Source organism: Lynx canadensis, chromosome A3 (genome assembly GCF_007474595.2).
Source record: "Lynx canadensis isolate LIC74 chromosome A3, mLynCan4.pri.v2, whole genome shotgun sequence".
Taxonomy (NCBI): Eukaryota; Metazoa; Chordata; class Mammalia; order Carnivora; family Felidae; genus Lynx; species Lynx canadensis.
In genome coordinates, this window is record NC_044305.1 from 138404127 (window position 1) to 138429211 (window position 25085).

Genomic DNA, 25085 nt, shown 5'->3' on the forward strand with positions numbered 1-25085 from the left:
TTACGCCTGTTGTCCAGGTGTCCCACCCACCTCAACTTCTGTCCTGAACAAGGTGCCCTGGTTGTGTTGCCCTATTGTTAGCACTGTTCAAATACAAATTTCAAGATGCTTCTGACTTGAGCCTAGCAGGAAAAATGACTCAGAGGCATTTCTAGGACACTGAGGCTTTTGCGGCTTTGCCGAGATGCCTTCAGGAAGCAGAGAAGCGGAGAAAACCCACAGAATTGGCGTGCCCGAAGAAAGGTTGTGCGTACCGCGCTTCGCCAAAATTGCAGGGAACCTGAATTTGCCTTGTTTCTGGCCCGCCCTAAAAGCATCCACGCTGCAGGTAGCCCCAGCTGGCTCTACAATGTCCTCCAGATTGGTGGCAGCAAACGTGGCAAGAGGGCCACGGCTCCCTGGGGCTGCTGCCAGCCCTGCTGGAGCACGGCGAGCTGTTGTCCTTTGCGTGAGGACCGATCATCATGGTCTGGGGAGCCTGGGGCCCCGGGGTGGGGTTACAAGCACTGCCCGGGGGTGATGCTCAAACTGTTCAGCGATGTGCCCAGGAAAAGATAAAGCTTGTTTCTCGTGCCACCGAATGTGGGTTTCTTAAGGCTGAGGCGGGCCATGGGCTTCCTTCCATACAGGAGAAGTACCCAGCTGCACCCTTGGGCACGGGGGAGACGGTGCGCGCATGGCAACAGCATGGAGCTTCTGTCCCCCACGTTGCCCCCACTGATCTCCTTGTCTTATCATTGATGGGTCCTACAGGCCTCTGCCTCGCTCCCGCTCCCCCTCCCTTGTCTCCTGGAGTTAATGACAGTAGTGAGACAGCACTTCTAGAATAAAGAAAATGTCCGTATCATGGCTGAAATATCAACATCAAGAAGGAAATTATACACCACCCATACCCAAAAGAGCATCCCAACATTGATCACAAAGCGTTTTAAATTTTTAATTTCTTAAATAAAGGGGAAAAGCCCTTCAAAACAGAAATATTTTTCATGAATCACATCCTTTCTCTTAAGATAAAAAAAAAAATCATCTAAGTGGGAATAGGAACCGTTTATCAAATAGGACAAGCAATCTTTCTCAGAGCACTGGTCTGTTTTCCTGAGAGCTGTTTTTCTCCCATTGGTTCCAAAAGGCACTGTCACCTCTTTGCTCATAAACTGCTTTTGTTTCAAGAGAACGATGGCAAGTTTTTATTTTATTATTATTATTTTTTTAATTCCATTTAGTTTTTATTTAAATTCCAGTTAGCCAACGTACATGTGATATTAGTTTCAGGTGGGCAGTATGGTGATTCCACACTCCATGCATCACCCCGTGCTCCTCACAAGTTCGTCCCTCATCCCGGTCACCTGTTTCACCCACTTCCCCTCTGGTGACCATCAGATTGCTGTCTATTGTTAAGAGTCTGTTTCTTGGTTTGTCTCTCTCTCTCTCTTTTCCCCTACGATCAGTTTTTAAGTATAAGTCTGTTCTTGAATTTCTTGATTCTCTGTATCTGGGTTGTCCCCCTCCTCCGTCTTGAAATGAAATGGTTTTAAGGGCAGAAGCTCCCTCTGTCTAGAGAGAAGCTCCAAGGGCAGAAGCTCCCTCTGTCTCCCTCTCCCTGGCGACACCCCTGTCTGGCTGATTGCCCCTCTCTCCTAAGCTGAAGCACCTGTATTCTGGGTCAGCCTCTTCCCATGGCTGGACGGAAGAAGAAACTATCTGACGTTTTCAGTCTTGCTGTACATAACTCACCAAGTGGATGTTGTGCGACAGACAGTACGGTTTCCAGGCCACACTTTGTGTCTGGGCTGATTGCCACCCTACTGGCCCCCAGTGCACCGTGGCTCCAATCCCCCCCCTGTCTGAAATGTCCTCCTCTTATCTTTTTGCCCGGACCATACTCAGGCTTCAGGGCACTGCTCCTGACGCTTGTCGAGTCCCTGCTTCCTCTTTTCTGAGTTCGTACACCTACTCCAAGACCTCAGTGCTTACAGTGTCAGAGAGAATCTGATAGAGAAAGATGAATCGCAGACTTCATACAGAGGGGCACGTGTCAGGAGTTCCCTCTAAAACCTCCCTGGCATGTATTCATCTGCTGATCCGGGGTCTGAATCCCCACCACGGTGGGGAGGTCACGGCCCAAGAGAAGCGTATCGTTTTGAAGAACACTTACCTGATGTTGCCCACTGGTTGCTTCTGTACCTGGAACGTTACACACCTGCAGGCTGGGACTGTCTATGGAGTCTAGAAACGGATACAGGTATAGATCTAGAGAGATACTGATCTTATAATGCCCGGCAGGGTATGGTGCCCACATTACTATTTTCAAAAATGGTTACTAATGGATTTGGTCTACAAGGCAAATGATAAAATGAGCTTCCAGCTATCCTTGAGCAATAAAGGGTTAGTAATGACTCATATTTACATGGGGTTCGGAAATCCTTGGCCCCCCTAGCAGAAAGAAGTTACCAAGTGGAGCATACTTGGAACAATTTGGTCGCATTGGTACGGTGGAGACAATTCCTCCCCAAACCCTGGCTGTCCCCTTTCCTCTCTCCCCATGTATGGAAAATGGAGGTACAAGCTTCATCACTCATTGGTGTCCCCTCTTGGCTTTGCTGCGGCTGCTGGGCCTCAGCACCACCGCACAAAGCCCGGGGGGTGGGGGGTGGGGGCCCAGCTGGTTTGAGGCGACGCAGTGCTCCCACACGCGTGCGGTACTGACCGCCTTCCACCCTCTTCCTAGAAAGAGACCCTCCCAAATGTGCTGTGAGGACAACCGGGCTTTCCTGTGTCCTGACAGCATCTGGGAGTGTCTCAGGGGCTTGTTTTCGGGGGGCTCCCCTCTGATGACACAGTGCGTTCTGAGCATGGGCAGGTGGCCTGGAAACTGCCTGTCAGCTGTCACCATCATCTGTGACCAAGCTCGTCTTTCCGTCTTGTCACCTCACGGCTTGAAGTTTCATACTAATTTAGTGTTTGACAATGAGCAGTGAAGACAGATGATTGCAGGCAGACGCTTGTCCAACTCGTAGATGCACATATTTCACCACTTCCTTAAGCCCATCTAGTGCCCACAGGACATGGCAGCCCCCAGCGCTGACCACCTCCTCCCCCACGTGCCCTCCTGTACCCCCACGCCCTCGGACAGCCCGCCCGGAGAAGGGCACCTTGAGGTTTTGCAGCCCAGAGTGCAGAAGCCCGAGGTCCTAACACAGACACCGCCCCACATTTTCCCTTTTCGCATTTGTAAAACCATCTGTGTGGCTCCAGGTAAGCCAGGAGGAGGGCCGGTGTCCATGTCCTGCCCCCAGGCTGGCCCACCCCCTGGAGGCCCGGGACCGCCCCTCCGGCTCTGCCTGTCCTGATGAGCACAGTCCAGCTATCACCGTGCCCTGAAGGGAACGACCTCTCCCCGTTTCTGTGACGCCTAGACTCTGGGGACGATGCTCCGAAGTTTCAGCTCCCCTGCTCCTGCAGGGCACCCGGCAGGCGGCACCAAGCACATGGGGGCACTCCTCTCCAACTCCTTGGTGGCATCCTTGTCCCCATCCATCCCCCCCCCCAGCCCTCGGACCAGGGGAGGCGAACCCCCTGTCCTGGGTAAAGGGTGACGTGCCTTGGCGTCCACTCTCTGTGACGAGGGCTCCGTCTGCAGGGCCGGGGCCCTCCACTCCCTCGCCACCCGAGGCCTCAGCTGGCCTTGAACCTGAACCTCCACTCACTCCGTCCTGCATCTCAGCCACCTGACATTTTCCTTGTGAGTCAGGTTTGCCAACGGAAGGGGCACCTGCGAGAGAGGGACGTGAGCTTGGCCGACTTTCTCACCTTGTCCCTCACCCTTGCTCTGTGAGCCCTGCCCCCAGAGTTCTTCATTGTCTGGTGTACATGCTTGAGGATGCAGGGACAAGGATTCATTGCAGAGAAGAGTCGGTCAGATATTATCAGTACATCTGACTCCCTGACAGCAGACTTTCCTGTGTGTGATGAGCGAACGCGGACCCGCCTCAAGGCCCGTTCTGATCACAGATACAAACTGTGTTCTTCGCATGACTTGAGCACAGGGCTGACCCGAAGCTGGGTCCCTGTCAGTGGTGCACGTCCACCTGTCTGGCCAGGGCCGTCGAGGGCCCGGTGGAGGGGGGGGCCCAGCCTGCCCACCCCCAGCCTGGCCACCTCGGGACCTTCCGTGCCCTCTCCCGGACGGCGATTCATGGTGGTGAGGGCTGTGTGCGCGCAGACATGACAAGAAATTAGAGACAGCCCAAAAAATTCAACGGGGGAGTTCCCCCAGAAATTCCTTAGATAGCCGGGCCTCAGACTCTTGTGCGGTTTGTAACTTTTTTCTCGAATTTCAGAGTCATTTTGACGTAAGCCATTTGGGAGTGGGACTGCTTAGCCCAGTGTGTCTCAGGGGCCCCCACCAGAGGAGAGCCACGCACCCAGACGACGTGGCAGCATCCAGGGTGCTGAAAGCCCGTGTGGCATTCACTGTGGCCACCAGACGTGCGGCCCCCACAGCCCGTGCCCGCCTTCGCCCGAGCCCCGCGTCTGACACGGCAGCGCCTTCACAGGCCCTGGGGGCGCCGGTCTGCTGCCCGCTCTGGACCCACTGGTTTCCTCCACCTCCACATCAGTGGGGGAGCAGAGACCCCTCAGCTGCAGCCTGGGCAACAAGGGAGGAGCCCCAGGCACCACTTCCGTGCACTTGTGGCACTGGGTCGGCCCTGGTACAGAGGCCACCCCTCCGTGCATTTTCCTCTGACAGTTTGAGAATCGTGCTTTTTTTTTTGTAGTGTTTATTTATTTTTGAAGAGAGAGCATGCGCAAGTGGGGGAGGGGCAGAGAGAAAGACACAGAATCGGAAGCAGGCTCCAGGCCCCGAGCTGTGAGCACACAGTCCCACGCGGGGCTCCAACTCATGAACTGTGAGATCATGACCTGAGCCAAAGTCAGACGCTTAACCGACTGAGCCACCCAGGCACCCCTGAAAATGGTTAAAAGCACCATGACAATATTAAAGTCCTTCCCAAACCTGGGTCCCAAACCTGCAGAGTCCTCTAGTGTGAGGGTGACCCCTGGGTCAGAACAGAGAGCACCCAGCCACCTGCCACATCACAGTGAGCTTTCCAGAAACCTCACAGAGCGTGTGGACCTGCAGAGGCTCTCTGAGTCTCCATCTGAATGGACGGCTTTGTTCCCTCTCCAAGAGCGAGCGCCTGCCTTCGCCTGTTGCCTCCCTGTCTGTAAGGTAGGCTTGTTTAGGACCAGGACCCGCTGTCTCCCTCTGGGCTCAGTGTCCTGCCTCTCCTGCCCCAGAGTGGCCTGCTTCAGCTCTTTCCAGGCAGTAAATGCCTCCTGGACTAGATTTTCTAAATCACAGGCTTAGGGGACTTCTGGTTTCAGCTCCAACACGTAAAATCATAGATCTCCTCGCCCTATGTCTGGACACTTTCATCTGATATCATAAAAGGATTTAAGCTCAAATCACAAATCATTGGTTTCGTAGTCAAGAGATAGATAAGCCATAGCACAGCTTTGTGGCGAAAACCTGGGAATATGATGGCCCTTTTCCTCTCATTTTTGGCTGTTCTCACTTCTCATGCTGCTTCTGTGCCTCGTGCATGGTTTCGAGTTTTACTTCTCTGAGGCTTCCTTAAATGTAGTAATACTATACAGCCGTGGTTTTTGTTACCAGCTGTCCCTTGTATTTCCAGAGTGATTTTCGTAAGAGCCCTAGAAGGTGAGTGGGGCAGGCATGTTGTCTCGCCTTCTCCGTGCTCCCTAACGGAGGAGGCAGCCGACTGGCGAGGTTCCCGGCAGTGGCGAGAGGCAGGACACTGCTTCAAACCCGGGACGCTTTGGACGGGTTTCCAGCCTTTCTTCGGAGCCACTTTCTCTCAACCTTGACTTCACATTAGGACCACCTGGGGAGCTTTGTAAAAAATACTGATGCCTGGGCTCCACCTCAGACCAATTAAATCGCAGTCTCTCCAGGTGGATGTCAGTGTGTTGTAAAAGCTCCCCAGGTGATCCCAATATGCATCCTGGGCTGAGGACTCTGCTGTTTTCTTCTCTGTCGGACGATGAACGCGGGGAAGATACAGCCCGTCGCGTGGAGGGGCGTGTGGACGCCTAATAGAATTTTGACGTTTCAGGCTGCGGTTCCTTAAATAGCCTCCCAATTGGTATGTACATAGTGTAAGTAATTAAGCTTGAATGATTCCCTTTCTTCATTGCTTTCTTTATGCCCACATCAATGTTGTATCTCCTGGAGATGTAGGTTCCTAATCACAAGCCAAATCAGTACAAGTATTCTGGTTTCACACCAGGTGTCATAAAGCACCTAACAACGCCCTCGCCTTCCAGCGGAAGGAGGCCTTAGAGATCGGCTAGTCCAATGGCTTTTAAACTTTCATTAATGAAAACCCCCTTTCTAGAAAATGAAAGTAGATGATGCACAAGCTGGGGCTTCGGATCTCCCAGCTCAAATCTGCCCCAGCTTGCCTCCCGGGCACACACGAATATTTGTTCAATCAGTGGTCGGATGTGACCTGGGGGCGCTCAGAGAGGATGTGGTTTGAAGAGCAGTGTTTGAAGGTTCTGGTTTGGCTGAGAAGGTAAATGAGTCCAGGAAAGGGACCCGGGTGAGCAGGGCCCCGCTTTGCCCGTGTACGGCCGTTCTCGAGGGTGTGGCTGACATCACGCGCTCTCGAGTGTTGTTGTGATGGTGAGTTGACAAGCCAGTGTCAGAACATAAATACCCTGCCTCCCCCCGGGGATCCCACGCCTGACTTGGGGAGGTCTTCCCCAGGGAGCAAATTTCCTTTCCCCGCCCTCCCCCCTCCCCCCTGCACACTCTCTCCTCCCCCACCGCACCTCCCGGGACCCACCCCCGGGGACCCTGTCAGTGGTGGGTTCATGCGGCTATGTTTACACCGTGACGCAGGTGAGACTGGGGTTTGGGGATTGCTGACTCTGTAGGCGATTAATTGGGATCTACATCTAAATCTCATTTTTTCGTCTTCTCAGACAATACTAAGAAAGTCCCATTATTTCTCAGATGCCAAATTCTTTAAAATATCAGTCATGTGCTCACCCCGTTTAGAGAGGATTTTCTGCTCCACTCCATTTAGTCTGCTCTTACTCCATTGGCAGGCCAACGAGAGCCAAATTTCCCCTGCGGACCATTAGGCGATGTCACGAGAGCTCTTATCCCAGTCTTACAAGAGGACGGCTGCCTGAGTTAACACGGTGGTCAGCTGGTTGTTGGGATTGTTTTTATTATCATTGCTATAGGCCGTGGCCATATGTTCATGTATCTGAAGCTCTCTGTGGTCACTTCTCACAGCCCAGCTTTTCCATAAGGTATGAATGGAAGTTAGCTCCCTAGAGCTAACTTCCCTGGCCTGAAAAGCCGATGATAAGCAAATAGCAAGGTTTTAGAATTCAGAGTATGGGCCACTACAGCACTGCCACGGAGGGAAGTCCTAGGAGACTGAGGAAGATGTGAACACATAGCAGTTTATATAATGCATAATAATTCGTGTTTACAATAAACATAAAGCAGCCAACTTTCAGCTGCTCAACAAAAATGCCACACCCAATCTGCCAGCATGAGGCACACAATCTGCCTGATCTGATCAGCCGGGTGTTACGAACTTTAATTTCAGAAGCTACACACTTTGAGGAGATGACAAAGCTAACACTCCTGGGGCAGACTTGAGTGTCTTGTACTCTTCTCCGGTGAGAATGTGTCCACTCCGAGCATTTATATTTGGCTCTATTCTGATAAACACTCAAAATGTAAATCATGGTCAAACGAGCCCTTTAAGTGAGACTCCAGACCAGCACTGTCCAATGGGACCATAGCGCAAGTCACAAAATTACAAGCGTAAGACTGCCTTTTCCAACAGAGATTAAAGTGAACGAAAATAAACAGACGAAGTTAGTTTTAATAATATATTATGTACCCTATAATACTATTGTATCAATAGGCAATACATATTTATTCATGGAATATTTATATTCTTCCCTTCATAGCGTCCTGTGGAGTGTATGTTACATTCATAGCACGTGTCACCTTGAAGTAGGCATTCTGAAGTGCTCAGTGGCCCACGTGGCCGGCGGACAGCACAGGGGCAAGTGACCTAGATAGTAAGAAACCTCTTATTAAATTCTTCCTGAGATTCTGCTCGGTCTAGGTGTGTGATGGTTAGGTGTATGATGATTTCATGGCTTTTAAAGTGAACTCGAACTTTATTAAGGACTTAGTGTGGTGTTCAGGGGCACATGCTGAGGCATTAGATTGTCAGGGTTCAAATCCGGTCCTACTGTTTACGAATGAAGTGATCTTAAGCCAGTTACTGAGCTTGTCTGTGTCTCATTTTTGTCACCCGCAGAGTCGGTCTTGTGATTCCCCTACTTTGCTGTGAGGATTAAGTAAACCAGTGCATGGTCATTATTAGCACATGGCAAGTCTCTGTTTTCAGGTCTTTGTAAATATATCTTCCCTTTACCCAAAAAGGAACCATAGCAGAGATCCTAGAGTATGGATGAAACAGGTAACGATAAATCCGGTGTCTTTTTCAGGAAGGCTACGGGAAGGGACAAGTAAATGCTCTGTGTTCTGATGGCTCCGTCAGTCTCCAGTGTGTGAGGCTCCAAAGCTGACCCCGACTTGTGGGGTTAGTTAGCCTGCCCTGTTGAAGTTTTAGTTGTGTTGCTGTTGTAATTTCCGTGGAAGGCTTGCTACTTCTCTTCTGATGCGGAAAGAAGTACAATTTTGTGTGTAAAAGATAACATGGAATCATTCTTACTTACTAATTAACCAGAATATTCACATAATTTGAAGACCCAGCTCCCTAACTTACTGGTAAATAAAGCTTAATCAGAGAGGTCACAAACTCTCTAATCCATTATTCCCACTTTACAAGTGAGAAACTCGCCCAAAGCTTTTGAAATGCTGTCATTTTCCATCCACAGTAATTAGATTATTCATATTTTTAGATAGACTTAAGAAAAAGGCTGGGGCTGACCCATGCTTGTTCATGCTTCTTTAACTCACGTGGCTGTGAGTATCTGCACAGACCATTAGAGCCGGGATGCTGGCTATTCTGGCCTTAAGAAGAAATGCGAAAGACCGTGGACTGAATAAGTTGGAGTCTAGGCAATGTTTTCCAACATTTCAAAATCCAATACCCTGTTTTGATAAACGTAAAGTCATGTAAACTTCTATAGACCTACTGAGTTTTTAAAAAGAAAGATAATTGACTAAAAACAAATTAAAGCAATGGTGATTTTAGGTGAAGTGAGTGTGTTGTGTGCACACACACATGCACACACATGCACACACACGCACACACACACAGACCTACACCTTACTTGATCACGTGAGCATTAATGCCATTCATTCGCCATGAACTTCTCTTTCTGAGTGGGTTGGGAGACAGACCTCAGCAAAGATGTTTCTGACACAAAGCCTGTCCTCCTGTCGCACCCCCTTCCCTCCCCGCCCTCAGGATTGCATGCAGCCCTTGCCCCTTCCCTGCACAGAACCGCTCAGCTAAAGGAGACAGAACAAGGCCCAGGCATGTACTGGCTCCGCCCTCCCCAGTCGGCTGGGTCAGTGTCATTCACAGGTGGCCTCCCCTGTGCTGGTACAGGGAACCATATGGGGCCACTTGGAGCCATCAGAACTTTTACTTCTGACTCACAACAGGCAAGCATGTTCTAACCCAAGTAGAAACTAGATTTAATGCCATTTTCGGTAATAAAGTCAGATTCCAAGGCCTGAAATTCTCTTAAATAGCTTCTAATGGGTTCTTTGTTTTATTTTTCCCATTTATTAGAAATCGGCAGAAACTTGATACCTTCGTGACCCCTTTTAAAATTGGTCACATGCTACACTTGATCTGGGGGGTGATCCAAAATGGTCTCCACATTTAATAAAAATGTGCTGCCCTGGAAGACACAAGCGAAGGTTTCTGCATGTGAACCAGGCTGTGTTCAAAAGGACTAAATGCTTCCTTCCAAGAGAATAAAAAAACCCAGGATGACGTTTTCGTGGGGCTGGGATGGTGGAGGGCAGCCCGGAGATGTAGAAAGAACGCTAAAGTCAGAGAGAGCTGGTCTTGTGTCCTAGCTGTGTGTCCCAGTGCCACACGGTACCTTGAACCAACGTCAAGTGGGAATGGTACATCCTGCCCTGAGAGCAAAATGGGACTGTGGGCCCCCAGCCTCTAATGCAGAGCCCGGCCTCTCATAGGCCAATGGTCGGTAGTGGCCACTTCCATCGGTGCCGTTGTGAGCAGGCAGGCTTGGAGTCTCCTCACTTCCCCAGTGGAAAGTGTGGCTCCGGGAGGGCTGTAGGGACCCGCAGGGAGGGCGTCCCAGGTAGAGGCGCAGAGCAGAAGCAAAGTTGAGCGCGTACAATGTCATGCTTCTTATCTCCTCCCACAGAGCTGCTAAAATTGGAATGAATATGCTTGGTGGTTAGAAAAAGTTGAATTAATGTTCCAAAGGAACTCTATTCCTTTCTTTCCCTTCAAGGCCCCCACTTCTCTGAGCACACCCAGAAAATGGGAAATATCAGACTTCCTTCCTTCCTCTTCCCATCTTTCTTTATTCTGTTTTTTTTTAAAGCTCCTATTTCCATTGTAGAATTAGTCCTCATGTGGCCTCAGGCAAGCAACCTGATTCTGAGATTCTTATTCGATCCCACCCGCTGCCATATTTCAAGCGGGCGTGCACACCCCACGGTCCGGAACCTTCTGTGGATGTCTGTGATTACTCCCTGATGGGCAAGTGGTGTCCCGGGCACCTGGGCTCATCTCTGAGTCCTCTCCCTTTGTTGGTGGTCTTTGTACAGAGGCCGGAGGCCTAAGGACTGACTCAAGTTTCACACGCCTGACCTTGTCCTTTAATTGTTACTAAAGAGCAGACTTCGATTTCAAAGGCACTACGCCTTTGAAGGGTACAGTCGGGCTGTGTAGGCCCAGGATTGTGCCCAAGCCGCACTGCCGTGAGTGTGAGGCCTGCGTGCATGGCCTTCCTTGCATTAAGGGGAGTGGCAGACATGTAGGGACACCCTCCGTCCCATCAATTCAAGGGGGTGATCTCAGTTCCATTAACCACCTCTTCTGTCCTCTCTTGTGCGCAGAGAAGCTCACGCAGAGGCTGAGGCCAAGGAGCACGCAGCTGCCGTCTGGACGTCTGTGCCATCGATGCTGATGTTGGAAGAGTCGTAGACTGTGGTATGTTAATACGACGGGCCGTGTACTTTTGCTAGGCATGCAAGGAATGTTACCTGAAAGCAAGGAATGGGGATGTGCTGGCGCGTGATGTCGAACTAGGCCAGTTGAGAAAGGGTTCTTTTCTACCAGCATTTCTTGCTGGTTCTGATATTGAGATGCCTCGATTTTACCTTATTGTCTAGTTGATTAAATATGCACGTTAAACTGGTACATCAACTATCACTTTTTCTTGTGTCTTTACACTGATGGGAGCTTGTAGGTAATCTAAGTATTTCCGAAACAAGCCGAATTAAACGGGGGGCGTTAACCAAAAGGTGTATTTATATTTCAACGTGATGTTTTTAATTTTTAAAAATTCTTCCTTCATCATATGTGTATGGTGCCTGATAAGTTTCACATGACGTGTGCCCAGATTCTTTAATTGGGGTCTCAGGAAGTTGTGCAGACTGGCTGGTGGAAAGGGCAGTGCCGACCGGCCCGCGAATGGCCTGGACGTGTTGGCACTCCCTTTGTCTCTCAGAGGCAGCGTGTGACACTCTCAGAGCATGGAGGGTAACAGTGACGACTTTGAAAAAGAATGGGTTATTCTTTTGAGAAAGTCCTCTTTACTGCTGATTTCCACATGGAGAGGCACGTTGTTGATAATAATGTGAAGCACATATCGCAGGCTTTGTCAGCCACGTTGTCTTACTCCTGACTCGTCCCCTTTCCAATCCTCGCGGTAGCCTTAAAAAGGGCACATCATCACGCCCTTGCAGACATGACGGTGCTGGGGATGAGGCAGGGGGACAGCTGGCCCAGGTGACACTCAGGGTTGCAGCCGCGTTTTGACCCCGAGGTGTCTTTTTTTCCGTGGTGGTACGTCCTGGACAGTCATTTGTAACTCTTGTAAAACATATCTGAGATATGATTTCGCTCATTCCCAACTCTATTACTGAGCAGCGTAACCTTGACCAGAGCACGTGGGAGAGTTCTGTCCCCGTCCTGTGACCTTGAAGCGCACACTCGACTTTCCTGGACTCTGCTTTCTCTTCCAGTGATGAGGGGGTGGGACTGAGAAATTGAAACTCTCGTAAATAAGACAAATCTAATCCCCATTAAGACTCAGAAAGGAGCCAGTCGTTTGGACCTGACATTCTCTATCTACCACACCATTAATTTTTAATTGTTCAAAATTACACCTTTTCAAGGCATCATCTCTCTTCTCCCTCACTTTTTGGTGACAACATGGTCAGGAACTTATGTTTTAAATGTTGTCATTCCCACTAGTATTGAACTGCCACAAAGCTAAAGGAGTTTTTTAATTTTAGTTTTCTTTACACAACTGCTATATGCCCATGTAGGAAATCAGTGTTCATATACACACACACACATACACATATATGTATCTATCTCATAAAAAACTTAAAACGCTGAAAATACCAGAATTCAGTGATAACTGCCTTTAATATGTTGGCTCAAAATTTTTTGCAACTGTTTTCCTTGCACATACAATTTTAAATTAAGATGGATTATACTGTAATTTTGTTCTTTACTCCTTTTTTATTTTATGCATATACATATCTTTCTATATCAATAAATATATTTTTATAACATCATTTTCCATAGCATATAGTATTCCATTTTATGGCTACACTAAATATATCTAACTAATCCTCTATTATAATTTCATCAGTTGGCTTTTTTTTTTTGCTTCATAGGAGTTTTAATGACTGATTTTTTACCTAAAATTTTTACGTTGTTAATTATCCCCTTAACATAAATTCATAGGGCAACAGGTAGTCAAAGGATATATACACTTGAAGGCTTTTGAGAGAACAATGCTTTCAAAATTCTCCTCCAGTCTGACGTCTTGTCCTGGGACTGCACATGCTCCGGGACTCGAGATAGCTCAGCATCCGTGTTGGAATGGTCTGTCATTGCATGTGCAACTTTTACGTCAACTGCACGTACTTTTAGGAAAAAGTAATCTAATAGCATGAGATTTTATTTCAACATGTATTCCAAATCCCAAGAACTCAGTTCCAAACCTTACACTTCTGCTCTTTTGTTCACTGAACTGCTGTGTGTAAGGCACGAAGCAAGACAATGCCAGACACAGCTGATATGTGAATAATGGAGTAGCCCGCACTTGTGACAGGTTCAGCTTTTGGTAATGGAATGCACACTTACATTGAGTGCAGTGATAGTATGAAAAGCACGATAACAAATTTGCCTTAAAAAAATAATCTCAGGAGGCACCTGGGTGGCTCAGTTCAATGAGCTTCTGACTTCAGCTCGGCTCGTGATCTCACAGTTCGTGGCTTTGAGCCCCATGTTGGGTTCTGTGCTGACAGCTCAGAGCCTGGAGCCTGTTTCAGATTCTGTGTGTGTGTCTCTCTCTGCCCCTCGCCTGTGCTCTGTCTCTCTCTGCCTCAAAAAATTTAAAACATTTTTTAAAAATTTAAAAAAATAATCTCAGGGCACCCGGGTGGCTCAGTTGGTTAAGTGACTGACTCCTGGTTTGGCTCAGGTCATGATCTCACGGTGCACGAGATCAAGTCCTGCGTTGGGCTCTCTGTGCTGACAGTATGGTGTCTGCTTGGGATCCTCTCTCTTCCTCTCTCTCTGCCTCTCCCCAACTTGCATGCGTTCTCAAAATAAATTAACTTAAAAATTATATATATATATATATATATATATATAAATCTCAAAATATATACATGTATTCTCATTATTAGCCATTTAACACAGTGACTGTGATTATTCTTAGTGTCTGAATCTGAATATTTCAAGATCCACAACCATTAGGGAAAAGCTGTATCACATTCATTCTACTACACAGTTGAGGGTCCTATACCAACACTCTGCCCCCACCCTGCCAGCCCCTGAAAAGGAGCTTTTCTATTGCCTTCTTGACCGTTACTGGGAACAGAAAGCCTCCCACTCAGCAAGGCAGTCCATCCCATTGTTGGGTTGTGTCAAGGGTTGGAGTGTTATTCATAATATTCTTAAAGTGAAATTACCATTTTATGTTATGTACCTATTGTTCTTAACTTTAGCTTCCGGAAACGTAGAGAATAAGTTCAACTCAATCCAATTCAAGGGATATATTGTAAGAGTCTGCTCTGGTCAGGAACCATTCTAGCTGCTGAGGACTAATTTCTATTTCATATGACAGTATTTCAAATATTTGATGGTAGTTATTGTTTCCTAAGTATGCAAGTTACATAACTCACCGTTTCTAAGGGAATGGGACTGTTTGTTACCTAGTCAGCCTGCTAAGTTTCCATAAAGTCATGAATTTTGGCCTCAATTTTGACCACATAGGCTAGTTGAGGACCATGAAGACAGAGACACCCCCCCCCACCTTCATGCAGATTACTAAAGATCTCATTAAAAAGGAAACAAAAGTCATCTGCCCCAAACTCTTAGTGATAGTGACAGGAAAAGCCTTGCCATGGTGTGTGAGTCTAGTATACAAGGAAAACCTGCCGTGGAAGGAGGACAGCCTAGGTGTCTGCCCCACACGGGCCACGTTAGGCAAGCCACTTAGCTTTCCTCGGACTCACTCTCTTCATCTATAAAATGAAGGACACAGCAACCTCTGCAGAGGCTGTAACCCCAAAATCACAGGTCGGAATCCCATGCTGGGGGCCTGAGCTTTGGATGATACAGCTCTAATGCCTGAGGGTGTGTGGGCTTGTTTTCTGGAAGAGAATCGGCACACATAGCAGACACTTCTGCGCTGTGACCGTGGCCCGTGAGGCTGACATCCATCAGTCGACTTAATCCTCAAGACGACTATTCAAGGCAGGAAACATCACCCCCATTTTAAAGAGGACAAAGCTGAGGCAGAGGTCAGAACCTGAGTTGAAGTCTGGGCTGAAGGGACCCACGTCTGCACTGCCAGCCTCTATGATGTGTGCCAAACCGTAAATTCCAAATCCCTTTTCCACCGTCTGGTTGTCTTGGAGATACATACCTCCTAACACCCACTGTACCGATATGAAAAATATACAAACAACATAAAAAAAAACCACATCAGTCCATAAACGTGCGAGCTGCCCAATCCAGATGGTAAATGACGCTTAACCCGTGTTTGTGTGGTTGATTCACTAAAACGACCAAAGCTGATTTCACATGAGCAAAGAATATTACATGCTTGAAATTCTCCCTCTGTGAAGAAAACCTTCTTAGAAAATGTCATGCTTCTATTTTAGTCCGCAAATGTGTTCGGTTGTCCATGAACATTGTCTTACTTTTTATTCTCAAGTTTCCTGGCTCATTATATTTATTATTTATTCATTTTCTCCTTTTCTGAAACTTATGTGTACTAACTCCTATATTTATTTATCTTATATTCATATAACTTTACCACATCAAAGCTTTTGTCTCATTTACCTGTGGCCGCGTCCCTGACTTTACACCGCACACCTGTGTCTGCCTCTCTGGCGAGAAGATCACTCAAGTGCGACCGCTGATAATGCTGTCATGTCCTCTGATTAGGAGTGAGAGGAAATGTCGTTGTCCAGTGTCCAGTGTCCAGCATCCGGTGTTTGACGATTTGGGGATGGAAATAGAAACCCTCGTTAGCGCAGACTGGTAGAGGGAACCGGAAGGAAGGTTTCCACTCAGTTGGAGGCGAACGGGCCAGCCAGCATGCAGGGGAAGCAGCTGGTGGGAGGAGAGCTGGCCACCCCACAGGGCCACTGGGAGCCTGCTCAGGAGTCTGATTTTCTTCCTTCCTTCTTCCCCTCCGCCCCTCCTCCTGCTGCTGCTTCCAGCCACAGAATCCGGGCCACATAGCACCTGGGTAGTTAAGAGGACAGCATTTCCTCCACACCGTAGGCTGTAGTCCCACACAGGGGAAGTCCTGAAATACAGCACAAGCCAACCCTGTGTTCAAGTCCTGGAACACAGAGAATTCTGTCATCTGTGCCTGGGCCAGAAGCCCATAGGCTCCCCCCAGTGTCACGACTGTCAGGGCACTAAATGCTAGTGTGTGACCAGAGAGGCCTGGAAACAGAGACCCGCCTGGGGGTTTCCACTTGTACCATAAGGGTCATTTGTAAGTGGCTGGGGTGAAAAGTGATCATGAGGTGGCCCAGAACTGCCTCCTCTGGTCACACCAAAGTCCCAGTGATGCAGAGGCTACAATGCGGGGACAGGATGCAGAGACGGCCTCGGGGGGCTTGCACCCTGACGGAGCTGGGCAAGGGGGGGTCATGAGGGACCAGACCAGGCCGAGTGCTTGTGTGACGAGATTAGGATAAGAACAGGAGGGGTGTCCTCTGGCGTGGGCAAGGTCCCAGGCGGCGTGTGTCCTCCGTCCATAGGACCTGGCCCTCTGGGCCACAGTGATATTGTGTCCTTACAATTCCTCCACCATCTTTAATGTTTACTTTTACGTGAATAAAAGTATTAAAATACAGCAAGAAAAAAGTATATTTCACCTGACTAAGTTTGGGACCTCATACATTAGATTAGAATTTAAAGCATCAACTATTTACACCATCTAGAATATCAACTACCCAGTATTAAGGAATTAGTGCTAATTTTTTACATATGCAAATAGTCTCATGACTCTGTTCAAAGAGTTTTTGTATTTTAGAATTGCATTCTGAAACATTCCTAGGTAAAACTATATCCTTTCTGGTATTTCCTTCAAAATAATGTAGAAATAAATAGTCATTGGATGGCAATACAGTTGAAATGACATTGGCCAAGTGACATTGTTGTAACTGATTGGCAGGGGGATTGTCATGTTCTTCTTTCTACTTTTATAGTTTTAAAGTTTTCCCATAGTAAAATATTTCAATGAATGCCAAGTTGTAGAACACAGTAATCAGAGGTATCCTCTCTATCAGACCTGCAGGGAACACATCCAACTTGTGTTCCCTGGGAGTAAATTTCCTCTCTGTGCCTCATTTTTCTCACCTGGAAAATATGGGTAACAATAGTCCAGACCTCACAGAATTGTGGAGATTGCGAGCACCATTACATGTGAACCGCACAGGTCCCTCCTGATAAGCAGAGCACCCACATATGTTTGCGGTCACCAATGTGTATAGAGGTGGAACTCTTGTGTTCCTTCTCCACTTGGAAGTTTGCATATTGGCAATTGCTGTGACAAAAAGCCCTTTATTTTGTATGTAAAAATATTTTGGAATGAATAGTTATCTTTATTTTAAAATCAAAGACAATTGATTTCATAATTAGCAACTTTTCTGTGACTTGCAACTATGAATAGATTTCTAAAGGTATTTAAATAATTGATACAAAAATGGGCTGTTAAACTTGCTAGGAATATATTCTGATTTTTTTTTTCAAAGAAGGACCCGATTAGACTGTTTAGCCACAACACTGACTAGGGCTTGAACATTTTTTAACTGCTTTTTTCTTTCTGCACTGCTCCATTTCCCACATTATTTAAGCCCTAACTCTGAGATGTTCTCAGAAAGGAACCAGTATTAGGGTTTGGAAAGCTGTATTTTTGAAAGAACCCACACTCACCTCCGCAAAGTGGAGGTCATCATGACACAAAAGTGCATGTAACAAGGGGTGTGTATTGTTCTCTCCATTCGTGCTGTCTCCCCTCAGTGTGTGGTCTGTGTTTCCTTTCAGTCCAACGTGGGGTCAACTGTGAGGGTCTCCCATCATTTCAATTGTTTCACCAGTTGAACAAAAAGTGATTTCCACAAGGCTCATGTTAGAGCAATGTCTTTGTACAAATCACTGTGCCTCGAGAGAAGGGATGAGAAAATGAGCAAAGATGTCTATTCTGGAAATTTAGTCAGGATCTAGAGGTGACATGAGTACCTAGAGGTGAGACGAGGATCTAGAGGTAAGACGGGGATTCAGAGGTGAGACAAAGATCTACAGGTGAGACATGGATCTAGCAGGTGAAACGAGAATCTAAAGGTGAGATGAGGATCTAGAGGTGAGACAAGGATTGAGAGGTGAGACAGGGATTGAGAGGTGAGACAGGGATTGAGAGGTGAGACGAGGACCTAGAGGTGACACGAGGACCTAGAGATGAGACAGGGATCTAGCCAGTGAGTTGAGGATCTAGAGGTGAGACAAGAATCTAGCCACTGAGACAAGGATCTAGAGGTGAGACAAAGATCTAGAGGTGAGACGAGGACCTAGAGGTGAGACAGGGATCTAGTGATGAGATAGGGATCTAGAGGTGAGACAGGGATCTAGCAGGTGAAACAAGAATCTAGAGGTGAGATGAGGACCTAGAGGTGAGACGGGGATCTAGCAGGTGAGATGAGGATCTAGAGGTGGGACAGGGATCTAGCAGGTGAGACGAGGACCTAGAGATGAGACGGGGATCGGGAGGTGAGACGAGGTCCTAGCAGGTGAGACAAGGACCTAGAGGTGAGATGGGAATCTAGAGATGAGACGAGGATCTAGAGGTGAGACAGGGATCTAGCAGGTGAGACGAGGATCAAGAGGTGAGACAAGGTCCTAGCAGGTGAGATGATGACCTAGCAGGTGAGATGAGGATCTGAAGGTGAGACAAGGATCTAGAGGTGGGACAGGGATCTAGCAGGTGAGATGTGGACCTAGGGGTGAGGCAGGAATCTAGAAGTGAGACGAGGATCTAGAGGTGAGACAGGGATCTGGCAGGTGAGATGAGGATCTAGAGGTGAGACAGGGATCTGGCAGGTGAGACGGGGACCTAGTGGTGAGACGGGGATCTAGAGGTGAGAAAGGGATCTCCAGGTGAGACGAGGATCTAGAGGTGAGACAAGGACCTAGAGGTGAGATAGGGATTTAGAGTTGAGACAAAGATCTACAGGTGAGACAGGGATCTAGCAGGTGAGACAAGAATCTAGCAGTGAGATGAGGATCTAGAGGTGAGACAAGGATTGAGAGGTGAGACAAGGACCTAGCAGGTGAGATGAGGACCTAGAGGAGAGACAGGGATCTAGACATGAGACAAGGATCTACAGGTGATACAGAGATCTAGAGGTGAGACGAGAACCTAGAGGTGAGATGGGAATCTAGAGGTGAGACGAGGATCTAGAGATGAGACAGGGATCTAGCAGGTGACACAAGGACCTAGAGGTGAGACAGGGATCGGGAGGTGAGACAGGGATTTAGCAGGTGAGATGAGGACCTAGAAGTGAGACAGAGATCTAGAGGTGAGATGAGGATCTAGAGATGAGACAGGGATCTAGTGGTGAGATAGGGATCTGGAGGTGAGACGAGGATGTAGAGGTGGGACAGGGATCTAGCAGGTGAGACGAGGATCGAGAGGTGAGACAAGGTCCTAGCAGGTGAGACGATGATCTAGCAGGTGAGATGAAGATCTGGAAGTGAGACAAGGATCTAGAGGTGGCACAGGGATCTAGCAGGTGAGATGTGGACCTAGGGGTGAGGCAGGAATCTAGAAGTGAGACGAGGATCTAGAGGTGAGACAGGGATCTGGAAGGTGAGACGAGGATCTAGAGGTGAGGCGAGGATCTAGAGGTGAGATGAGGATCTAGAGGTAAGACAAGAGTCAAGAGGTGAGATGAGGACCTAGAGGTGAGTCGAGGACCTAGTGGTGAGACGGGGATCTAGCGGTGAGACAAGGATCTAGAGGTGAGAGAGGGATCTAGAGTTGAGACAAGGACCTAGCAGGTGAGATAGGGATCTAGCAGTGAGACATGGACCTAGCAGGTGAGTCGGGAAAACAGAAGCAGTGATGCTCAGTATGCAGACTGGAGCTCGCAACCTGGAGGGAGAACACTCATTTCCAAGCACAGAGCTGGGAGCGTTTCTTGGAAGGTATGGATCAAATAGACGGTGACATAATGGAGGAAAGAAGCAGTCACAAAGAGACAAGACAAGGGGAGAATGAGAGATGCTAATAGCACCCCATAGCGAGGAGATTCCATGAACTGCCGGTCTGAAGCAAGTGAATGCTGCTGTGAACTTTTGCCTTCCCAAACTTCTCTGTGGCTCGGTGGCACACAGCGAGTGGAAGACCCCAGCGCTAGGAGCATCTAGAACGGGAGGAGAGGGGCGCCTGGGTGGCGCAGTCGGTTGAGCGTCCGACTTCAGCCAGGTCACGATCTCGCGGTCCGGGAGTTCGAGCCCCGCGTCGGGCTCTGTGCTGACTGCTCAGAGCCTGGAGCCTGTTTCCGATTCTGTGTCTCCCTCTCTCTCTGCCCCTCCCCCGTTCATGTTCTGTCTCTCTCTGTCCCAAAAATAAATAAACGTTGAAAAAAAAATTTAGAACGGGAGGAGATCCAGATGACCACGGGGAGTGGAAAGTCGCAGCAGAAAGACCACTGGCGTCTCCTCTGTGTTCCCTGGCGTCTTCTGATCGCCCGGCTATAGAGTCGTGATATCATCTGCCAGGATTTTCAAAAGAACTTTTTACATCAACTAAAACAGTTGTAAAATTCAAAAATCTGCCGGATCAATAGTGTAATAAGTTAGATAATTCTGATGAGAGGAATAGAGACCCCTCAGTCAGCACCAATAATCTCTATCTTAACTAAACTAGGGTGGCGCAGGCTTAGTCAGTCCTCAGGTATCTGTTCATGGTGGATGTGACTAGCGGCTGAGAGGCAGCCTCCCGGTGTCCGTGGGGTCTGGGCTCTGTCCCCTGGGAAGGCACTGTGAGGGTATGGCAGACTGTGTGCCCTGCTTTAACATCACATTCTATGCGGCTTACCGGAACAACGCTCAATCTTTTCTAACTTCAATCGTAGACAAACCTTGATGAACAGGAATCCTGAAATATTTTCTCACCTCAACACATTGACCCCGGGCACCTACATCGTGTTGGACGCTGCCATATATGGAACCCCAAACCCAGGTCTCTGGGAGCTCCTACTCCCCCAACAAGCCCCCAGACGAGTAAAACACAACTGGAGATAAGCCACAGCAGGGACGCAAGGTGCCTCGTGGAGGGAAGAATGGCACTAAAGAGTAAGCAGGGGTGTTCCGACTCCTGACTAAGGAGCAGGGGGAGCACAGCAGGATGTTGTGGAGGACAGGCCCGTTGAGTGTGGAAGGCACAGGCAGAACAGTAGGCCGACACGGGGGGAGGAAGGACATTACCCCGCGACAGACTGTTTGGAACTTATCTTACAGGCAAGGGAGAAGGGCAGTACGTGCAGGAGTAGAGCGTACCCACGGTGCGCTTGAACTAGAGGGCAGAGTGGCTGGATCACACTGGCAAGGTGGAGAAGACCCCCCAGAGCAGCACCTGTGTTTCTATGACGCCAGCTTGACGTAGCACGGAGCCCAGTGGTCAGTGTCTGAGCCCACGCCCGGGGCTCTGTGGCTTTGTTGTTCTCATCCAAATAGTGGACCGGTGTCCCTGTGGGCGAATTGGGTACTGATTCCTGGAGCACCACACAGAGGGGAAATCAGCGCCCTAGGACCAGATGCAGCCCACAGGGCAGAGTCACAGGCTGCACAACAGACCCGAGAGAAATCAATTATGTTCACTGCAGGTGCAACCAACACTTTTAGATGCGAGTACTGAACAATACGGCCCAGCACAGCTCAGCTTCGCATCTCTGCTGTGTAATGCTCACACACACACACACGCACATACACACACGCGCGTGCACACACATATACAAGAACACACACATGTACACATAAACACCCATGTACTGACACATGTGCACATGCATATCCACACGTGCATGCCCACATACGCACACACGTGTGAGCAAAAACGTGTGTTTATGTGTCACGCATACATGGGCGTGCGTGCACACATGCACAAGTGTGCGTGCATACACATGTGCACGTACATACCCATCACACACACACGCGCGCGCGCGCACACACCCTTTGATTTCCTTTGCAAAGGTGGTTCCCCAGTGGAAGCCCAGTCGCCCTTCAAGGTGCGGCTCAAAGGTACACGTGTGGCTCTGTCCCCCCTCCAGAGCACCCCAGACACCGTTTCCCTCACGCCAGCACACCCCTGCAGCGCCCTCTTCCAGCTCCCGCCTGCACTGACGGTGCTCTTGCGTGATGATCAGCAGTGTTTGCTTGGCCCCGCACCACGCAGAGCAGGGTCACGCTGTCCACATGCTGTGAGAACCACCCCAGACCCAGCCTGGGGCTCTGGCCACAGTCTGCCCACGGGCGTGCTCTGTGGGGCACTCACACGTAAGGCTGTGTCTGTCCTTCCTCTGAATTGTACGTGGTGGCTTTGGGATGCCATGTGACGGTGAATGCAGGAGACTTTCTACATACGCACCGTGGTGCTGCTGAAGACGTCGCTTCCTGCGAGTTTACGGTCCGCGGTCACATGTAGTGTTTACTCTAAAGTGTGCTTTAATCACACCAGACCTTTGCAGCCTCAGAAATCGCTTTATGGAAAAGCCCAAATCTCCTAGAACACGAACACTCACAATTCGGGGTTGCTGAAACTAGAAGTTAAGAGTTTTCACATTTTAAGAGTGATTAAGAATGTCCCTTTCCCTGACTCTCCTAAAAATTTCTGGAAGAAAATATAATTTATGTTATAAATAAATTACATTTGAGCACTTTGAATACATGAATTTTTTCCTCCTCCCTCCCTTCCTCCCTCCTTCCTTCCCTTTTCCTTTGTATGTAGGATACGTATATCTTTCCTGTATGCTCATTTCATAATTATTTGGTTAGTGTTCTGAGAGGTCTGGAGATCATATTTTGTATTTTAACGAGAGAGGCACAAGGTCTAACATTCCAGAACGAACACAGATACTAATTTTCACGCGCAGTAATATTCCTGTGGGTTAATGCAAAGCGCATGTACATAACGCCCTCGCCTCCTGACACTCACAGAGTGATAATAGCCCCTGTTTTCTGGTATTTTTTCTTCTTATAACCCAATCTCTCCATAATGACTGTTCAAACGTGCAGCAAACCAGACTCAGTGGCTCACTGCCCGACTGCGCTGCTCACCGGCCAGGGGGTGCGTGTGCCCTGAGCCTGACTGCCTCCCTGCGGAAGCTTCCGGGCTGATGTGCCAGGAAAATGCCTGATTCCTAGAAGGATTACTTTCTGGGGAGATGGAAACCTTTGCGGATTAAAAATTTAGTCTTTCTGACAAGACAGATTCAAAAAGCTCCAAAAAAAATCACCCCCAAGCCTATAGGAGTATAATGGGCTTGGAAATGTCCCCTTTCTGCTCTGTGTGCACACCATCCACTCTGTCCCCGAACATTGTATTTGTCGGTAATCATCCTTACGTGTCTTTGGAGCCTCACCTAAAACTCACCTTCTTAGTCTGCTCCTTTCTCTTCGAGTTGAGTTTTTCCCCCCGAGCGACTGAACGTTATTAACCACTTTCCGGGAGGGAGCCACACAGCAGGGGGGCGGGAAGGCCAGGACTGGCGCTGCAGGAGGAGGACAGGGGAAGACAGAAGGTGATGGCCGGTCAGGGGTGCAGGAGACCCAGGCCCTGGCGAAGGCCCAGCCAGCGGCAGGAGGAACAGGTCTGATGTAGGGCCGTGGAAGTGTGTGGCCGAGGAAGGGAAGAGCACACATGGGCGGAGGTGTGCCAGGAGGACGGTGAGCATCTCCTGATGGGGAACAGCAGCCCCGAGGCCAAGACGCCTGAGGCCCCCAGGAGCCGGGCACGAGGCCCCCAGGAGCCGGGCTTGATTTACCTAAAGGTGGAGATCAAAGGTGTCTCAGCAGCCATGGTATGTGAGGACCCCACCCTGTCAGGTGGCCCGTGTGGGCACAGAGCCTCACTCAGGTCAGGCAGGAGCGGGAGAGGCGGTGAGGACAAGGGCTGTGCTGGAGGAGCCCCAGGTCAGGAGGGAGTTGGGGGCGGTGCTGGGGCAGGGCAGGGGCTCCTGGCTGCCCGCGGTCCAGGAGGACAGGCAGGGCCTGGCCAGGGCCCTGCACGATTCCGTGAAAATTGTGTTCACCCTCAGAAAGTCCTTGGATTTCGGGGTCTCCCTTTGAAAGCAGCTGCTGTGCACCTACCTACTTACTACAAAACCCTACTGTTATGTCCCCCAAATTAAGATGTTGAAACCTTTACCCCCACACGTGAGTGTATCCGGAGGTGCAGCCTTTAGGAGGTCAGTGAGGTTAAATGAGGTCAAAGGGAGGTGTAACCCCATAAGGCTGGGGTCCTTGCAGGAGGAAGGTGCAGCGGTGCCTGGGTCTCCGCACACAGAGGAAAGGCCGAGTGAGGTCCCAGGGAGCAGGGGGCAATCTGCAGCCAGGTTCACAGGTGCCGCCAGGAGTCCCAGAGCCTCGCCCGTGGCCATCCCGCCTCCAAGACTTCGACAACACACATCCAACCTTCTCCCTACTGCGTGGCCTGTGCTGTCTCATTGCAGCATCCAGGTCACCCTGACCCGACGACCCAACAGGTGCCTGCGCTCAGGGAGGGAGCCTGGCCGACAGAGTCTGCTTTTTCTCTCCAGAGAAAATAGAACAATTCCTCCTGTAAAGGTCTCCTGTGACCGGAACTGCGCACTCCCAAATACTCCTAACGATAGCATGTGACATCGGGGTACGGATGTTTTTAAAAAATGGGATGGGGAGCATTTTGATTCATCAAGTTCTCATGTCCTATCGCTGCTTATGTGTGCGAACCTTGTTCTATGAATGCAAGACACCGCCTCTCGTTACCTGGAGTAAACAGTCGAGAGGGCACCATGGCAAGTTCTCAAGTGGGTGTTCTCGGTCTGTGCTGAAGACAGACTTGTTACAACTTCAGGGGTTCTCCAAAGTTCTCGTTTAAAAATCCACAGTCTAGGTACCATGTTCCCTTGTGACCTGACCAAGAATGTAGAAACAAAACAGGTCAGCTGTTAATCCCTTGCTATATGCCAGAACCCTGCACATGGAACATATTGCATTGATGGTGAGCATGTGCAAACACATGCAGGTACA

General features: G+C 49.1%; 1 long non-coding RNA gene across 1 annotated transcript in view; it reads left to right on the forward strand.

Moving 5' to 3' along the window:
• The window catches only part of LOC115509792, a 107557-nt gene that overhangs the window by 28310 nt on the left and 54162 nt on the right, over positions 1-25085 (forward strand). The window contains exon 2 of the long non-coding RNA XR_003967499.1: positions 11144-11237. This is a non-coding gene — a long non-coding RNA (uncharacterized LOC115509792). The remainder of the gene's footprint in view (positions 1-11143; positions 11238-25085) is intronic.